This window comes from Erithacus rubecula (genome assembly GCF_903797595.1).
Source record: "Erithacus rubecula genome assembly, chromosome: 1".
NCBI lineage: Eukaryota > Metazoa > Chordata > Aves > Passeriformes > Muscicapidae > Erithacus > Erithacus rubecula.
This window is the reverse complement of record NC_136658.1, coordinates 107,030,222-107,048,877: the sequence shown is the minus strand read 5'-3', so window position 1 is coordinate 107,048,877 and position 18,656 is coordinate 107,030,222. Positions and strand designations below refer to the sequence as shown.

Below are 18,656 nucleotides of genomic sequence, written 5' to 3'. Positions count from 1 at the left end.
CTGTGTCCCCACATATGTCCAAGACTTTCAGCCAAAACAAATCTTGAAACTTTTTAGAACCTTGTCTGGAGCAAACAGCAACTTTTAGAAACCCAATCTGTTGACTAGATTTAGTGATAAAACACACATCAACTGTAAAAGGAAAAGCTTGTGGAGTTGGAATTAATATGGCTGGAGAACTTTCCAAGGGGTGTGACGTTGCTGAGAACAAGTTTCCAGAACGACACATTAATTTGTTGGTTGGTTTGTTTAGTTTTTTTTATAAGGTGTTTAATAAACAAAAGAAATTGAAATCTATGTAGGATCATCTTGGTTTTATTTTGCCAAGTCTTTCCTCCAGGCAGTTATGCCTGTACTATTTACATGCCTACGATCCTCTGTGTGTGTGTATGCACACACTTGTAATATTAATGAGTTTATTTACATTTAAGCTTTACAGTGATTCTCTGCAGATATGTAAACTCTCAGCTATACAGTGTGGCAGCTCAAATTAAAATGTATGTGATTACTAGTCTCTGTGGTCCTCAAAATGTGCAAGAAAATAGGGATATGTAAGTGACTTTACAGTTTTAATGTTAAAATCAGGAGATCTAGAGCTTAAGGGCATCTGCTGCAGTCCTGCTAAATGTAATTTTTAAATAAAGGAAGTTTATGTGCTAAGTATTTACATGAACCCAGTGTTGTTTTTCATGAATTTTTCATGTCTTAACTCAGTATTGGGGTGTGGTGTGTTCATCTGATAGCAGTTAGATTCTGTACTGATTCAAATATAAATTTGTGTGCATTATGCATACAGCATAACATGTACACATCTCTTACAACTCATTTTTCCCCCTTATTTTGTTCCCTCTTAAAATTCTTGACTTGAATCCAGGTCAAATCTGGTTTGCAGGAGAGATTACAATTCTGCACACAGCAGGAATTAGCTGGTATTAGGTCAGATCCTCTTCTTCGACAACCTCAAGGTTCAGGAGAAAATTAATTACATCACCTGCTTGTTTGTGAAATAAGAGCTTATTCAAACCTCTTGATTAGATATAGATGAGACTTAATGCCAGTAGCTCGGAGCATTTTTTTTTTGCCTTTGTTGGTTTGGGTATTTTTAACTCTTTATTGTTGCTTGAAGAAAGCTGACTTTGATAAATATTTTAGTTCATTAATTTTTAACTCAAGTCTGCCCTGTAGGAAGTAACTAGAAAGACTAATTATTTCCTTTTTCTTCTTAAATGTGTTAGTTTGGCTGCTGCAATTCCCTTAGAATATCCTCAGACAGAGCTGGGGTGATTAAGATCAGAGATCACCAGTTCAGCAGGGAATCAAATTTGCATATGGAGAGATTAACTCGAGGTTGTTTTTTTTTTTCTGTAATTCCATCTGATCTTTTGCTTCTCCTGGGTTGGAGCACCCTTATTAACTTGCTGGACCAGATATATTTTGGTCACTTTCTGGGCTAAATTTGATTTGTCCTCTCTAAGGAATTCATCTGTAGAAATGGAAATTCTTTGTACCCCTGGGACTTGTGGCACCCTCCAGACTTGGGGCTCCTTTGCTGATGCAATATCACCCCAAGCCTTGGAAATCAGCATCACCATAGGAAAAAAAAAAAACAAAACCAAAACAGAAAGATAAATATGCATTTCTGGAATATAGAAAGCATGGTGCTCAGGCAGTGGTGGAAGGGTGAGGGACCACCACAGGCTCAAAGTTTCAGGCAGCTGAAATAGGGGTATAATATAGGGAATAATCCAGAGGGTTCCCCATTAGCCAGCCATGTCTCCTCACGTTCTGGTACCAGCTGTGAATCCTCACAGGATACCCCCAGCATTCCCCAGCAGGGCAGAACCAAAGTACACAGAAATTATAAGAGCATTAGACATCACGTTTTCTTCTTGGCTTAGTCGTTGCTGCTTTAGAGAGTTTGTTTGGTTAAATTCTCTCCATGACACGAGTCCCTAAAAAAATTGTCCTTTTTCACCAATCAAGAAACATCTTAGCCCATAAATACTTGATTTATCACTCTGTGTAGGCTTGTCATCACTTAATATATAGGATAAACTCATAAGAATCCTCTGCACTTTTTTTGGTGTGTTTTAATTGTCCATTTCCAAGTTACAAGATATTTGGAACAAATGCTTTTTCTTTCTTTTCCCCCTACTGCCAAAATCTGCTTTCAGCTTCTGGCCACTAAAGGAACGTGGAATACTAACACGTGTTTAGTGTGATTGATTGGTGTATTTTGTGTTAGAAATAAAGGTAATTTGACAGTGATTTTACCTCATTCCTAGAGCTATCCTGTTGCTTGAGTGATGTGCCCAAATGCTTGAACCTGCCATGAATGCTTTGGTTTTGTTAATGCACCCTAAGAGCAAAATAATTCAGATCACAGTGTTTTGGCACTGCTGTATTTTCAGCTGTAATAGATTAATGTTTTTTGAGAAGGGAGATCTATGCTAGACATATAGTTTTAATGAACTACATAATTTCACAGCCCCATGGGTTTTTTTGTTGTTTTTTTTTTTTTTTTTTTTGCTTATTGATTGTAAGAGTGCTTTGCTCTCTCTGTTTCTATTAGATCTTTAATGATGTCTATCTTGGATTTTATTAGCAATTCCCATAATGGGTTTTTTTTAATGTGTGCTATTTCAGCCACAATAGCCTAGAGGTTCCTAATTTCTACATGCTGGGGGGTGATTCACAGACAATGGGAACGGGTTGTTTCCTTGGGAATCCTCTGGCCATGGGAATGGTTTGGTGCTCTGGGAAGTGCAGTGTGAGCCCTAAACTAGTGAAATGTGACCCCTGAGCCCTGGGCTGGGCTTGTGTTTTCTATCATTTGTGGATAATGTGCCCATAATCTAGTGGCCTGTGCTTGAAATATCACCATGTTTGTGTAAAAGCCAGTGTGCTCTGCTGCTTTATTTAGGCAGCTTAAAGAGAAGCACTGAGATGATAGGTGTCCTACATTGACTGAGTCTCTGTCTCTGAGATAAGTGCCTGGAGATTAAAACAGCCTGTGTCTTCCACAGCACCAAACCACGCAATCTGAGGAGTGTAGAGTATTCATCTAATTCAGGACTTTGCAGACAAGTTGGAGCTTTGAGCAGTGTTCTCAGTGTGCGTTTCAGGGGGGTTGTTTCTGTGCTGTGGCTGCTGCTTGTGGAATATATGGAAACCTCAACTATCTACAAGCTCCTTACCCAAAGAATTTGTGACCATGCCCACGTGCTTAAACCATGAATTTGTCTGGGCTAACAGCATTGCTGTGTCTTTAAATGGGATGAGCTGAAGAGGTTGAGCTTGGCAGATTTTTTAGCCTGCTTTGCTATGGAAATAAAAGTGTTGTCCTGCTCAAATACATTTATCTGTCTCTCTGTGGTATGTTTTGAGCTCATGGAGGAATTTCCAGACACACTTGGCTGGCTGGTGAGTGTCTGTGAGGGTGTCTCCAAAATAACTGGAATACTACAAAGTTTCATGGAAGTAGCCAGGGAGAGGAGAAGGGGGTGCTAAGAGCCTCTTATGACAAAGTTGGATTTTCTTTGTTACTCCTATCTCTACATGGATGTGAGCACTGTCAGCACTAAAATCCAGGTTCATAAGGAACCAGGCTTTTGGAACTACATGCTAAATTCCTTTCTCTGGCAGGCAGCTCTCTAAGCTACTTAAGCTCTTCTCTGCAACCAGAGCAATTGTTATCCAGGAACTAAAGAGATTCCTATATATGGGTCTGACTTGGAGGTTAGGTAAAATATGAGATGGGAAAGGCTGGAAGAGCAGCTGTTGACACTGCACAGGCTGTTTGTTCCTTTTGAACACAAACCAAGCTGACCTCAGGGACTTGGCTGATCCTGCTCCGTGCAGTGGTTGCTCTGCCACAAATCTCTGTCCAGAGAGGCAGCAATTCCCATTCCACTGAGGATGTGCAGCAGCACAGTTCCCCAGGCACTTGCTCCCCCATGGCTGATTTGGTTGCCCTTTGCAAAAAAATGATGTCAAACTGTGATGTGAGAGAGGTGTGATTTAGTACTCGGAAATCTGGAAGACACTGTGAGAGAGATCCATCATTTCTATGCTAGCAAGGAGATTAAGAGGAGCAAAACAAATGTTGTAAGAAATACTTTAACTTAGGTCTGTCTTAAGGAGGATGAATGTGTTTCAAATCACATCTTAGATTTAGCTGGTAGAGCTAAAAATGAATCTGTGTCTGAGTTACCTGGTAGGGTGTGTCTGTAGTGCAGCTGGGATGTGATTAGTTTTAAAGGAGGGATGAAATGCTTGTAAGAGTAGCCATGACAACATAAAGCTCACTGCAGGCTGCAAAAACCTCCTGGGAAGTGGAGTGAAAACTCAGGCAGTTTGGACTTAATTATTATTGCTCCATGTGCAATGCCCATTGATGGCATTTCAAGGAGAGAGGTCTCAGGATGGCTTCACATGGTCAAATGAGAGATCTCAGCATCTTTTTTCCTGTGGAGATTGTCATAGTGGGTTTGTCATTAAAAACAGAATATAGTGGAATATAGAATATAGTTGGGTGGGTGTGATTTGAGGATGAGGCAGCTTTCAGCCAAGCTCATTTCAGAAATAGGTTGGTTTGCTCAGGGCTTTGTCCAGGTGGGTTTTGAAAATGTCCAAGGATGGTGTTTCCTCAGGCTCTTTGCACTGAGCTTGTTGCAGTGCAGTGTTCCTGTGTTGTTAACACAGCTGGCAGTAATATAAATTGGTGTCATCTTTAAAGAGAATCTTATTAGTCTATGTCCAAAAGTGAATGATGAGTCACTTTTTCCAGAGGCCATTTGAAAATGCAAACATCTGAAGTTTGGTAGACTTTGAAACTGAAATAAACCTGGAAGAAGCCTGTGGGTTTTCTTTTTTTTTTGGTGGCCCTTTTTTTGCCTGGAGAGACTCAAACCAGTGCAGGTGCCCATGGTTTGGCCTCATCTGTGTGAAGTGCTGATTTCTCATCCTGCATAGGAGAGTGCCAGGGAAACAGATGCTCTCAGCAGCTGGAGTCACTCCCCTTCTTCTGTTTGTCCTATAGTTTGAAATATATATTCATCTGTAATTGTTTGAAGATGCTTTCCCTCAGATCTCTGTTGTACCTGTATTCTTATTGCTTGTACACAGTCCAGTACATTTATAAAACTGGAAGGTGAAAGCAAAACTTTGATGTGTATAGCAAAGAACATAAAGTGCTTGTAGGAACTGCCATCCAAAGAAGGATTGAGGAGACCAACTGTGTAGATAGGAGGGAGCAGGTAGGATGGCAAAAATGAATATATAAATACAGATAAGAGGGAGAAACTTTGCAAAGAAAACCAACTAGAAATGATGGTATGAGATATCAGGGAAAAAATGTTGTTCTTAAAATGTAATAACCTCATTCAAAACTTCTTTAGCAGAAGACATGACTGGGGAAGTAGCTTGTAATATCAGAATAAATAATGGGTACTTGTGGTCTTGTGAAATTACTGTAGAAATAAAACTTGCAAAGCATTAAAACACTGTTTTGTACCTTGAGTTCAGAAATAGCATTGAATGCACTCTACTAAATAGACCATCTTTCTACTTGGTGCATGTATTGCCATGGTGAGGGGAGAATTAAAAACAAATCATTTGCTGTCGAGAGATCAATAATAGAAGCTACAATTCTGAAAATAGATGTTTACATGGAGAAGGAGATGAAGCAAGGATATTTTAGGTTTACTACCCTCTTGATACGTCTGGGAAGTTTTTGGATTAGCTGGTGATTGCTTTTCTCATCCAGTGGGAGCAGGTTTGGTGGAAGGAGGCTGATGAACAGGGCAGAGCTGCACCAGGTGGGGAGTGTGTGTGGATGGATTCAGCTTCTTTCTGTGCTCAGTGGACTGGGGAACAAATAGCCCAGGCCAGAGGGTTTTTTCTGGCGATTAGTAAGCTTATCCAAGTGTTAGAGTGGTTATGGTTATTAATATAATGCCATGTCCCCGTGGCATGATAGTAGCTAGCATCAGATTGATGTCAGGACACCAGATTGTCATTTTATTCGGTGGATTCAGCAAGTAGGGGAAAAAATAAAGTCAGGAGGGTTTCTTCTGACGTATAAATAACTGCTGTAGTTGCATGCAGTGTGGGGAGGGAAATAGCATGCTAAATATTCTGGCATGGAGGTGGAGAGTGATGGATGGAAGACTTGTTCATGTTGTGGATTCAGGGGGGAGCATGGTCTGTACTCCCCCTCAGTTTCTCAGCTCTTAAGCTATGTTCATTTATCTTCCCTTTTCCCTTCTACCTGAGCAATTGTGAATCAGCATTGGGCCCCTTGGTCCAGAGGGTCGTGGGGAAACTGCTGTTTTGCATGAGGCTTTTTGCTCTCCCTGTGCACTCCTTGGATTTAATTTACTGTTGATATCAGCAGTGGCAGCCCCACAGGTCAGGTTTTCTGTTCAGCAGTTGTGAGGCTCACTTTGGAAATTGTTCCTTGTCCTGGTTAGGAGGACAGGTGTCTGCTAAGACAGGCAGGAGCCTCTCATTGAAATAGACAATGTAAACCCCCTCCCTTCAAATTATTATAATTTTGAAATTAAAGGGTTCTCAGGCAAAGATATGGGAATTAGGAATAGCAGTTCTTTACTAGGAAAATTAAAATAGAAATACGGTATTACAAAGAACAATCCCAAACCCTGCCAGAGTCAGAATCCAAGCTGACACAGTCAGTCAGTCAGGGTGGTGGCAGCAGTCCCATTCAATGGTGGCTGCATCCTCCTGCAGTGGCAGATGTGGTTCAGCTGGAGCAGTGCTCCTGTAGAAGGTGCAGTTTTCCTCTGAAGGTCCAGAGATGATGTGGAAAGGTCCAGTGTTCCTCTGGAATCCAGTAGAAAAGGCTGCCCCGGTGTCTAAGTCTCAGTTTTTCTCTGGGTAGGAAAGGCTTGGGCTCCTGCCCTGGCTGGAGCATCTCCCAGTGGGATGATGTAATTTTATCAGTCACACACTGGGACTCAATGGCCCAGCAGCAGGTGATATCTTCCTGGAGGGAGGATGGGTTGTGGGAAAGATAAAGATGATTGCCCCAGCTGGTTTAAAGATGGCCCATTAGCAGAGAATATGTGCCAGGAGATAAGGATCACTACCCCACTTGGTTTTAATAGATGGTGACAGAATCCACATTTCTGGCCATATCCTGTATTGCAACCCAAGACATTCCTCCATCCAGGGGAGTGACTCCAGGGCACACCTGGAGCTGTGCACTCTGGTCTTTGGGGGAAACCATACACTCATCTGGAAACAGGCAATATTTTCTAAAAGATGCCTTTCTATATAATATTTAACTTCTTTAAACCCATTATATTGGCTTGGTGGTGTTACAAAGTTTATTGGGGCAACCTGGAAAAATTCAATATAATTTACTGTGTCTAATTAATCTATTAGTTATTAATTACTTTATCAATTTACTATTAAATTATTCCAGTTCATCTGATTGCTCCATAGCTCTGCTCTGGCCACTTACTGTCAGTGAAACTGTCTTCAACAAAGGTGGAAAAACTGAAATTTTTTGCAACCAGGGAGTTGTACAAAGCAGAGCAGGTGACTCAGGAAAGGGCACTTCAGCAAATCTACTGCCAGATTGAAAATCCCTGCATAAAAATACAGAAATGCTAAAGTCAGAAATGCTAAAGTTTCTCTTCTCCCTGAAATATTTATATTTCAGCTTTGTTTGGTTGGTTTGGTTTGTCTTTTTTAACAAAAAAAACTTTTTTTACCTGATTAAACTTCGGAATTTGGGACCTAATGAGAGGTTCAATTAGCAGATACAAGGCAGATGTTAATCTCAAATTAGAAATTAGGAGTCAAAGAGATGACATATTACCTAAGCATACTCTTGAACTATTTGTTAGCATTTTTCCCACAGTGTTCAATTAATGCTTAAAAAGTGTCACTGTCACAGTCTAGACATAAATCTGACTCAATCCTGTTTTATGGTGCTAGTTGTAATTGTGGTAGGTTCAGGTTTTTGTATTAATAAAAATGCATTTTCACCCATGCAGTCAAACTATCCATCTTAATAAGTTCAGAAAGAATGAAAAGCTTTGGGAAGATACTGAATTACTGTGAAAATCCACTCTGGAAATTGTTCTTGCCACTAAAGAGCAGCCACAGTCAGAATGTGAGGGAGAAAACAAGACCTAAGTGCCAAGGAAAGTTTGGCTGCTTTAAAATTCAGAGACCTCATTTTCTCCCACCTGCTTTTTATTCAGAGATTGCAAGAGGCTCATAATTTTTTTTCAACTCCCAGTTGGGTTTTCAACTTTGAATGAACTAGTTGAAATGAAGAAAATACTCACTACACCTGCTAGCTCTATCAAAAGCAGGAGTAATTAAGGCAGAAAGTCTTTCTTTGCAAGAGAAATGGAAAATACTTACATTTGAGGGCAAAAATTTCAGTGTCAGTATTTGCTCCATGGGAAAGGCTGAAAATAATAGAGCTGCTAGATGCAGAATGTGATTTCCTGGTGGTTAAAACTTGACATTATTTCCAGTCAGGTAGTGCAAAAGTCTTGAGTTCTTAAAAATTAAAAAATGCTTATTTTTCAGCTATAAGAAGAACTTGCAGAGCTAACTTACAGCTCCAACTGTTTCTGTGAAATTTCATATTTGTAAGTTTTGGTCTCAGTCCTCTTTCATCATTTTAAGTGGATAGAGTTTGCTTTGCTTTTTTTAGTGTCTGGTGTGTTGTGTTGTTTTGTTTTTTTAATCAAACTAAAATCCTGGGTTGTATTTTTTACTCACAGTATGTACTTCATTGTTGATTTTGTCCACCTTCATGTCAAGTGGAGGGGGAGATTGCAGCTTTTCTTGGGAATTGTGTCAGCAGTTCCATGGGAATTGTGTCAGCACCCAGCCTGGTCAGGGTTTCTCAATATTCAAGGTGTTTCTGCAGAAATAACAGTGACCTGCATGGAGAACAAAAGTGGAGAAACCAAATACCTATCACATTTTTTGCATTTGAGAAGTTAAGCTCAGGGCAGGAATATTTTCCAGTTGAGAACTGGTAAGAATTGCTTCCTTTTGTCTGTGCTTTTTGCAAGAGTATGTCTAGAATGTTCATTTTAACTTTCTTACTACTCTGTGTTGGTTAATGTATGCATTGAGTCAACAGGAAAAATTCAACTGGCAGCAGTCACTTTTGTGTGGAGGGAAGAGATTTGATGCTCTTGCCACATTGCCTGTAAAAAAGGAAACATTAGTGCTTGTGTCCAAATGCAAATTTCATCACAGATTTGTGGGATTGCTGATACAGTGAAGCACTTACATAGGGGTTCAGACTGCAGGGGGATGGGAAAAATAATGAGCTGATTTGAGAAGAGCATTGATTATGGCCAGCCCATCCTTGTGGCATTACTTTTCATCATGATTTCCATGCTCTCCTGCTTTCCACTTCCCACCCTTTCTCTGATTACAATGCTGGTTTCCTACACATCATTTCTTACCAAATACCAGCATAACGACTGGGTTAAAATGAAGTTCCTTCAGGCCTACAATTCCTATCTGGAAATTGCTGGACCTCAGCCTGTTTTTGTATCTGTGGGTATATTGATATATAAGCAAAGTGATTTTCAAATCCAGTGTTTTCTGCCCTGATAGTGAGACCTGCCTTTGGCTGAGGGGCATTCTTTGTGTGTCAGTGCAGTGCTACCTACTGAACTCTCTGAGTACCCACACTGGGAGCATTAAACAAGGCTAAACGTGGTCATTCCCTCCATCCTGCTCCTTCCAGGGAGATGGATTGCTTCCTTCTGCCCCACCCACAGCTCCATAGACCTTAAAGCCACACCAGTGTGGTGCTGAGTACAAACTGGTCAGTGGTGACTTAGTGCAGAGAACAAAGTGCAAAATCAGCAGGTCCCTCTGGGGATGTGTTTTACATCTGCAACCCCCTAAAGCTGTGTGTTGTCATTATGGAAAGGGTTTCCCAAGCCTTGGGTATAAAAAGAGTAGGAAGCATGCAGAACCCTGTGGTTGTTGGAGATTTGTTGGCTTATTTTCCATGATGAGCATTTTAAACTGCTTCAGTGTGGTGCTGGTGGTGATTTCACTGCAAGTGCAGCATGGAGTGGTGTGTGAGCTGCTCCTGCCTCTCCCAAGCATCCCTCCCTTCGTGTACAGGGTTAAAGGGATGTACTGTGTTTTTACTGCCCATAATCTGCCCAATTCTAACTCAGGCAGGACACCCTGCCATTCCCTTGGGGTGAGATTCCAGGGAGCAGATACCAGGACTGAAAATATTTACCTGTCCTTTAAAGAACAGCAGTGGACCTGCTGGAGTGTGCTGAGTTGTCCAAGAGCTTCTCCCAACCTGCTTTTGCTCTCAAAGCAAGCTGGAAACTTGATAGATTTTCAGAATTTGGGATTGGCACACAAACTGAACACCAGGTGAGCAGACAGTGCCTGTGATGGAGTGGGCTCAAGTCCACTGTGGCACAAAGCAGGGCTCTTGCACAGACCTGGGAAGCTGGTGGTGTGTGTAAAAAAAGAGGAGAGTATGACATAAGGAAAGGAATAGGAAACTCAGGTGCTAGCAAGGATTAGCATCCTGCTTCTCCCTTTAGGCAGTTTTGTCCAGAGTGTCAGAGTGGGGAGACTGGCTGCCACCAAGCAAACAAAAAAGGCCAGGGAGAAGTTTAAAAGTTCCCAAGAGAAGGAACAAGACTGGCAGAAGGTGTTTGACAACCATTCCTGAGTGAGTCACACTGAGCTGTCTGTCTGGAGCCAGGAGGAATTTGCAAAGCTGAATAATTGTTCCTATTTATTTCTTAAAATATACAGATATGACAGTGTTCTAGCTCGTGTGTTTCAGTGTAAATGTCTTGCAGTGGGCTGGCATTTTCCCCTGGTTTTAATCCTTTTTTCTTTGAAATTGCAGTCTTGCTTATCTGCTGCTGCTCCATCCTGCTGTGCTGGTGGGAGCAGGGATCCCCCTTGTCCTGGGTCAGTGGATCACATCTCTGTGCCTTCCACTGAACATGAAACCAGGAGTAATCTGTGTCCACTTGATTTAGGCTTTCAAAATCAGGATAATTATGTGATTACGTGCTTTGCAGAACAACAAAAGTTGCAGGGTGTTTATTTTTCCTCCTGATGGCAAACAGGTAAAAGCAAACTTGAGCTCAAATGCTTGCAGTTGGGTAAACTTTGGTGATCAGTAATATTGAAGTTTGGGATAAGGTTTGTTGAGGCTGAGTTCTACAAGAGCTCTCTTGAGTATCTGTAAATATGCATATACCCACAAAACCCATCTGATCCTGTGAGAAATGAGGCAAACTTGGCAAATTCACAATTATTATCTAATCTAAATTTAATATGCAATTAAGCTGTTGCAATTCTAGTTCTAAGAAAAATTAATTTTGCATTGCTCATAGTAAAACAAAAGCATGAGACTGCAGACTGAGGGATGACAAATGAGTGTGTGTGTATCCAGGGGAGAAGCAGCACACAAACACCTACAAGCAGTTGTAAGTGACATACTCTAACAGAAGCCATTGTAAGTTTATTAAAACATAACACAGGGATTCTCTTCCTGAAATAAAAGCAATTTGGGTGCACAAGCAAATGTTGAAGTTGTGGGGTGCCTTCCCTGGAAAGCTCAGTGCAGAGCCCTGTGATGTCTGTGAGTATGGGAGGCTGTTTTGTGGGAAAACTGATGTCAGCCTGCTTTGGTGAGACTAAGCCATGACATCAAAGCTGTTTGAGCTGGTTTTGCCCAGGAAACTCGTGACAAACCTCTCTAGTTTTAGTTTCCCTGTTATGAACAGAAAATCCCTATGAAAATACCATTAATTCCTTTGTCAATAAAGAGGTGCTTGCAGTGAGAGGAATTCTGCAAGGAGTTCTGCTTCCTTGTGGGGGTTTTCTTGCAGCCAGCAGATTTCTAAGCAAGTCAGGTTCATTTTGGTTATCCAATCCATTTGTTCAAATAGAGGCAGTGTTAACTGAGAGCGTATGCTGAGGAGAAATTGAATTTGTGCACACTCTCTTTTTTGTGCCAAGTGTGATGCAAAGAAATGGTTGAAATTAAATTTGGAAAACAGCCATTTTAATATTGCTGGTGTTTTCAGCTGTAATAATGTATAGCAACAAGTTAGAGGAAATATAATTTCATCCCTAGTGGTGGCATAAGCACAGTGCTCTTTGCAGCTGTTGAGGAGGCTCAGTCATGTCACTAACATTGCATTTAAGGCAGGGAAGAGGGAAATCTGCCCCTCAGCTGCACTGATGTCAAGTATTGAGAACTGTTTTTTTTTTTCCTGTTCTGGTTGCACTGAGTTGTTTGAATGCTTTTCTTTGTTTTGTTACTATATTCTGTGGTCTTCTCACTACAAAATGCAAGTTAAACAACTGGTTATCTTGGCATTTTTTTCTTAGAGCAACCTAGATAAGAAGGAAATGCAGAAACTTCTCAGTAAGTCTAATTCTGTATGCCTGTGAAATGATCATGAATGTCAGAGCCATGTGCCCAGCTTTTTTTTCTTTCTTTATTTTTAACCTCAGAGTATTGGCATCTCATTAAGATGATGAGTCAAACCAAAGGCTTTTTATTTGATGGAAATAGTCTTATCAAAAATCTCTAGAGATACTGAGCCAAACCTATCGACATAAGTGAAAATTTCTGTGGCTTGAATGCCTTTAGATCAAGCCCAAAGTAAGGAATGGGTTTTAGACAGATAGTGGTGATAATCTTTCACTCTTGACCTTTTCTGGAAATTGACTGTGGTGCTACTTCAAGGCCAAGATGGACAACATTTCAAGGAATGAGTTTTCATCAGATTTCATGATGGTACCATTTTTTTGTTTTTGAGATCTTATTCCTGGTTCTTAAAACTCAAAAACAGACTTACATCTCTGTGACCTCAGTTTAGCTTAAAATTCTTTTCCATACCCTTCAATTTAAAAAATTCATAACAAGCAGGGTTTTCATTGAACTCTGAATCAGCCTTGCATCTCACTGAGGCATGTTCAGGGAAATTAGATCTATATTGTGTGAGAATCTAAGATAATCTTTCTGTCATGCTTAGGTTTCAAAGGCTGGGTCTGTAGTAGACAGTTTGTAATGCTGTGTGGGATGCAATTGAGTGGCTGTCTATTTTTACAGTTTATCTGGAGAATCCCTGGTACAGACTGTTCAAATGGGTACCAAAACTGTTGTTATACCTTATTTGCTTATTTGCTTATTCTCTCTGACTCACTGCTGTTGATCTAAGCTCTGTTTTCCTGCCTACTTAGACACCTGTGGTTGCCAGTGGTGGCTCTGAAATAAATGAGTGGATATTGCTTTTAGTGCTGCCATGGCAGAGTGGGCAGGAGTCTTGGGATGCTTTTTTGCAAAGCCCTGAAATAATATTCTCTCCATTGGTGCTTCTGCATCATGGGGTTCAGGCTCCCAAATTCCTCATCCCAGAAAGAGATGTGGTACAGTGCAGGAAGTGGGAATCCCATCAACAACCTGTTGTCTTCCTGAATACTTTCCTGTTATCAGGCTTGTTTGCTGTGAATGTCTCATTTTGCTTTTAAAAGCTGGATAGCCACTGCACTTTTGTCTTTCAGCAAGAAGAGTATTCTGTATTCTGCAGGGAAAAATTATTGATTACTTATAGGCATTGATCATAAGATAATCAATGTATTTTTGTGTGGAATGTCCCAGAAATGTCCAGGAAAATAACCTGCTACCCCTGTGGCAATGTGGTATTTCTGAAGGGATCTGTACTTTCATTTATCTGACAAAGAAGTATGGGCAGAGCCACTGGAAGCTTTCCCTCATCTCTGCCCTGGCTCTTGGGTAGCTGCTGAGTATTATTGAGTTTTCTGATTTATTGATTTATTGAGTTTCTGAGTATTCTTGGGTTTCCTGATCTCAGAAGAGGTGAGGGAATAGACACACTTAGGCTGGTGATTTTCTTGCCTTTGAAAGAGAAATAGCCCAAGTTGGATCATCAGAAAGGTTGGAAGGGCAGAAAATATACTGAGAAAAAAAAACGTTTTCATGAGCTCCTGGTTTCTGCTGCTTTCATCTGTTCCCATACTCGTGAAGCAGCTCATGCAACAGGTAGATCTCATTTTGAATAAAAAATAGGTTTTATTTTCCTTGTGTGTTTTTGATGAGCAGTGTTTGTAGAATTCTGAAAAATTGTCAGGAAACTCTTGATGGGCAACAAAATGTCTTTTATCTTTTGCTTCTGACTTGCAACATCATTAACCCTTCCTCACAGGCAGGGTTTGCAAATTTATAGAGACATCAAGGAGGCTTAGAAAACCTTGATCTGAAAAATTCAGTATTTTGAAATGTGGTGGTGAAAGGCAAAATTCAGTGTTCTAAAAGTTTCACTCATTTCTCAAATAGCAAAAGTAGGTAAAATACCAGATTTCAGGGTGGGGCCAAGATGATCAGGGCAAAATATGTCTGTAATTGGTTTCATGGGTGTAGGTAAATGTGGCACAGCAGAGATGGCAAAATCATGTTTAGAGAAACTGAAGGCAGAGGTCTAAGATGTAAATACTGCTTGCCACAGTTTTGTTGTTGTCAAGCACATTAATTCTTGCTGGGTTGGAATATTAGGATCAGTGGAGAAATTTCCAATTTCATGCTCATATTCATGCAAACATCATGAAAGTCAGAGGGATTGCACACATGTGACAACAACAAATTAATTAAAATCTGGAGATCAAAATGAATATACTGTCTTACAGAAGAATTAGTGGCTTAATTTTTAATTTTGAGTTACATGTCATGAAATGCTGCAATGTGCATTTGGGGTTTTTTTTAACCTGACTTCTTAATGAAATGGGGCTGATGCAGTCACTTCTGTCATTCTCCCCTCTAATGGCTTTGAATTTTGGCACATTCCAGTGACATCTGGCAGAGGTAGAAGTCTCCAGGAGATTTAATCATTAGGACTTCCATGAATGTGGAAAGCTGAGTGAAGGAGAGCAGTTGTATTCTGACTTGTACTGGGAGGCATATAGGATCTTTTGGAAACCAGAGAATCTGGGTGAATGTGGGGACTCAGGACACAGCTCTGTCCTTGAGTTTAGGACAGTGGGGTCAAGGCTGAGCCCCTCAGAAATGCTGGTACCACCTCTGGGAGGGTGTGCTGGAGAAGGAAGGTGAGAAAGAACTCCACAGCAGGCAGAGAGAGGAGTGTAAAGATGTGGGAGAAGCCCAGGAGATTCCAGGGTCAGTGCAGGAGGGGTAGATTCCCCTGCAGCCCCTGGAGCAGCTCCTTCTCCCTGCAGCCCATGGAGATCCCTGGGATGCAGAGATCCACCTGAAGAAGGCTGTGACTCTTTGGGAAGCCCAGGCTGGAGCAGGTTTGCTGGTAGGACTTGTTAACCCTGCAAGGGACCCACTCTGGAGCAGGCTGCTCCTGAAGGATTTCGCCCATGGAAAGGAACCAGGCTGGAGCAGCTGGTGAAGAACTCACACAGGAGGAGTCCATGGAGACTGTCTGCTGTGGGAGGGACTCCATCTGGAACAGGGCAAGTTTTGTGAAGTTCTCTCTCTGAGGAAGAAGGAGCAGAGATGAGTAATGGACTGACCATTCCCTGTGCCCATGCACTGCTGGGCAGGAGGAAATACAAAAAAAAAATCAGGAAGTTGAGCCCAACAAAAAAGGGAGGGGTTGGGAGAAAGTGTTTTAAGATGTGGTTTTATTTCTCATTTCTGCACTCTGCTTTGATTGGTAATTAAATTGAGCTGATTTACCCACATGAGTCTGTTCTGCCCATCACAGTAGTTGGTGAGTGATCTCTCCCTGTCCTTACCTTCACCCACAAACCTTTCATTGTGTTTTCCCTGTCCAGGTGGGAAGGGGAGTGGCTGAGCAGCCTTGGTGGGCACCAGTCCTCCAGCCAGGGTCAGCCCATCACACCAAGACATTTGTCTCTTTGTCCTTTTCTTGAGAGGCATGGAAATAAGGGAGAGAACCCTGAGGGATGCAGAGCATTTAAGAACTTTGTCATCAGAGCAGATAAAAGATCAAGACCAGGCTGGATGGGGTTCTGAGCCCATTTAGGTGGTATTAAATTCTGCTTCCAACCCAAACCATTCTCTGATCCTGTGAAAGAAGGGAGAGTACTAAAAATCCCCACGGTTCTCAGTGTGACTGAACAGGAGGAAATGAAGGTTTTGTGGTGAAAGGTCAGTGCTAGAGCGTTTTAGGAAAACAAGGCAAAAATAATATTTTACCAGCAGGTCTTTAAAAATTCAGGGTAGGGTAAAAACCTATGGGTAGGTTTAAAAAAAAAAAAAAAAGATAATAGTGCTGAGACTTGCTGTCTTAGACTGGGGCAGATGTTTACTTCTTATGTTCTTCACTAAGCTGATCTTAATACATATGTCAAATGCAGAAGTGGTGCTTTTCCTTGTTTCAGCAAATACTGATTTCCACATCCTGCCATGGGACACAGCACAACAGCTGCTGACCACCTTCTGCCTGTCCCTAAATTGCCTCCTGTCCTACATGGGCAGGGATGCAGAAAACTAAAGAATTCCTGGATTAAGGTTAACTTCTCTTTATCCAAAAAGTCAAATACAGTTAAGTGAGGGGTTGTCAGAACAGAGACTGGCAGGTTCTGTATCCAGCAGTGGAAATGGAAGGATCAGACAACAGGATGAGAGGAAGAGGTCTCAATGTGTGCCAGGAAGACTCAGGTTGGACATCAGGAGGAATTTCTTCATGGAAGGTGCTGTTAAGTATTGAAACTGCCTGGGGAAATGGTGAATTACTATTCCTGGAGGTGTTCAAGAAGTGACTGGATGTGAGATTTAGGGCTGTGGTTTATTTTGTGGGTAGTGGTTGGCCAAAGATTGGACTCAGTGATCTTAGAGGGCTTTTCCAACCTTGATGATTCTATGGTGCCCAGCATGTGGGGCAGGATGCTGCTGCAGGAGTGATAAATCCTGTTTTCCATACCAGGAGGGATGTGTCCTTTGGGGTCTGTAAAACAGCAATGTCCTCAATGTAACAGACAAATACCAGAGTGCCACAGACTGATCAAAGGCAAGAGGCTGTGGAAGTGGAGCTAAACCATTTTATTTGAGGATAGATAATCCCTATTTCTCCTTGTGCCATTTGTGTGTGCTTTGTGCCCTGTCTGAGAGGAGCCAAGCTCTGAAGCAGAAGGCTGTAAGTGCTGCTCTAAGGACTGACATAGAATCATGTTGGAAGAGCTTCCAGGATGCTCAAGTCCAGCCTTTGAATGGTTTGACACTGGACACAGCAAAGCTGCTTGCACATGGCTCTGCAGAGGGCAAGCAAGAGGTCAAGAAATAGTTGAGGGTGTGGAGGGAATTGTTCTTTTCTTGTTTGTTTGAACTGGCTTTTGAGATACACCAGATGAAGAGAATGACTCTGGCCTTGGAAGTGAAGAGCTGGATGTTTAATGTCTGGCAGTATTTGTTAGAGTGTGCCAGTGGAAAGGACAAACAAGCCCAGTGCTGGGGAGTCACTGGATGCCAGCAATGTGTGAGCACTGGGCTGTTCTGGCTGTGTGAGACAACTGCAGCTTTAGGAGGACTCCACTTGTTCCTTTTTGAACAGAAGCCTCTGCTTCCCAACAGCTGTTCTTAAAATAATTTATTAATGGAAGAAATGTTTATTTCCTCCTTACAGGAAAACACTGGGAGAATTCAGATTATTTATCATGAGCTCCAGTACTATTCATCTTGCTTTGCTTTCTGTGGTAGGCACAATACTGGCTGTGTTCAACCAGGCTTTTTTCTTTTTGCCTCTCTAATGTGCTTCTGAAGTGGGTAGGTTACTAATGATGCAAATGGATGTTAATTGTGCAAAAACTAGACACTCTGTGCCTTGAAAAGCTGTACCTGATTGGTAGAAGAGAGGATAGAAAAACAACAAAATTGCTGTGGAGTTTTATAAATAGCAGTAGACTGTAAGCAGGTGGTGAGTGAAAATTATTTGATTCTCACAGCTGGCAGGGACTTTATTTTCGGACAGTGGATCCACATCACCTTGGGATGCCTCATTTGTCAAAGTTATTTGTTACCATCTACTGCTTGATCTGGGCTTTTGCCACACTTGTAAAAGCTGAGCATGAAAACCATCAGCAAGCTGTGGCTGTGGCAGAAAATCAGGCTCAAGTATTTAATTTTTGGGTGAAACTTCGAGGCTGTGGTTTGACAGCCTGGCTGGATTTGCAGTACCCAACAGGTCAAACAGGCCAGTCCTGGATAATGTGGGGTTTGCAATAAACTCAGTTTGGTGGCTTGGTAAATACAGTTTGCTGGGTTAACTTTGTGCTGGCAGGATTTGTGGTGGATCAGGCTTGCCTAAGCTCCTGTGGGGTTCTGCTGGTTCAACACTGCCAGTCTTTCTGCAGCTGGTATAAATGTGGCACATGCTCAGAGCTAAGTGCTCTGGCTAATTCAGTGGAATCAGGATTCTACACCAATGCCCTTTCCAGTTCAAGTTTGTACTGCTATGTAGCCTAAGGCTTTTTTATCATTTTACATTTCCCCCACACACTCTGGTATATTTGATCACAGAACTGTGGCTTGACAAAGTGAGAAGTTATTAAACCTGCTCCAGCAGGGGTTTTGAATGTGGGAATACCTGATTTCCATTTCCATGCCTTAGTGCTTGCCAGACTGATGCTGTGTGTGACCA

The 18,656-nt window shown here is 41.6% G+C and overlaps 1 protein-coding gene across 4 annotated transcripts in view; it reads left to right on the top strand.

Moving 5' to 3' along the window:
- The window catches only part of AGPAT3 (1-acylglycerol-3-phosphate O-acyltransferase 3), an 84,638-nt gene that overhangs the window by 50,014 nt on the left and 15,968 nt on the right, over positions 1-18,656 (top strand). The gene's annotated exons all lie outside the window — the stretch shown is intronic.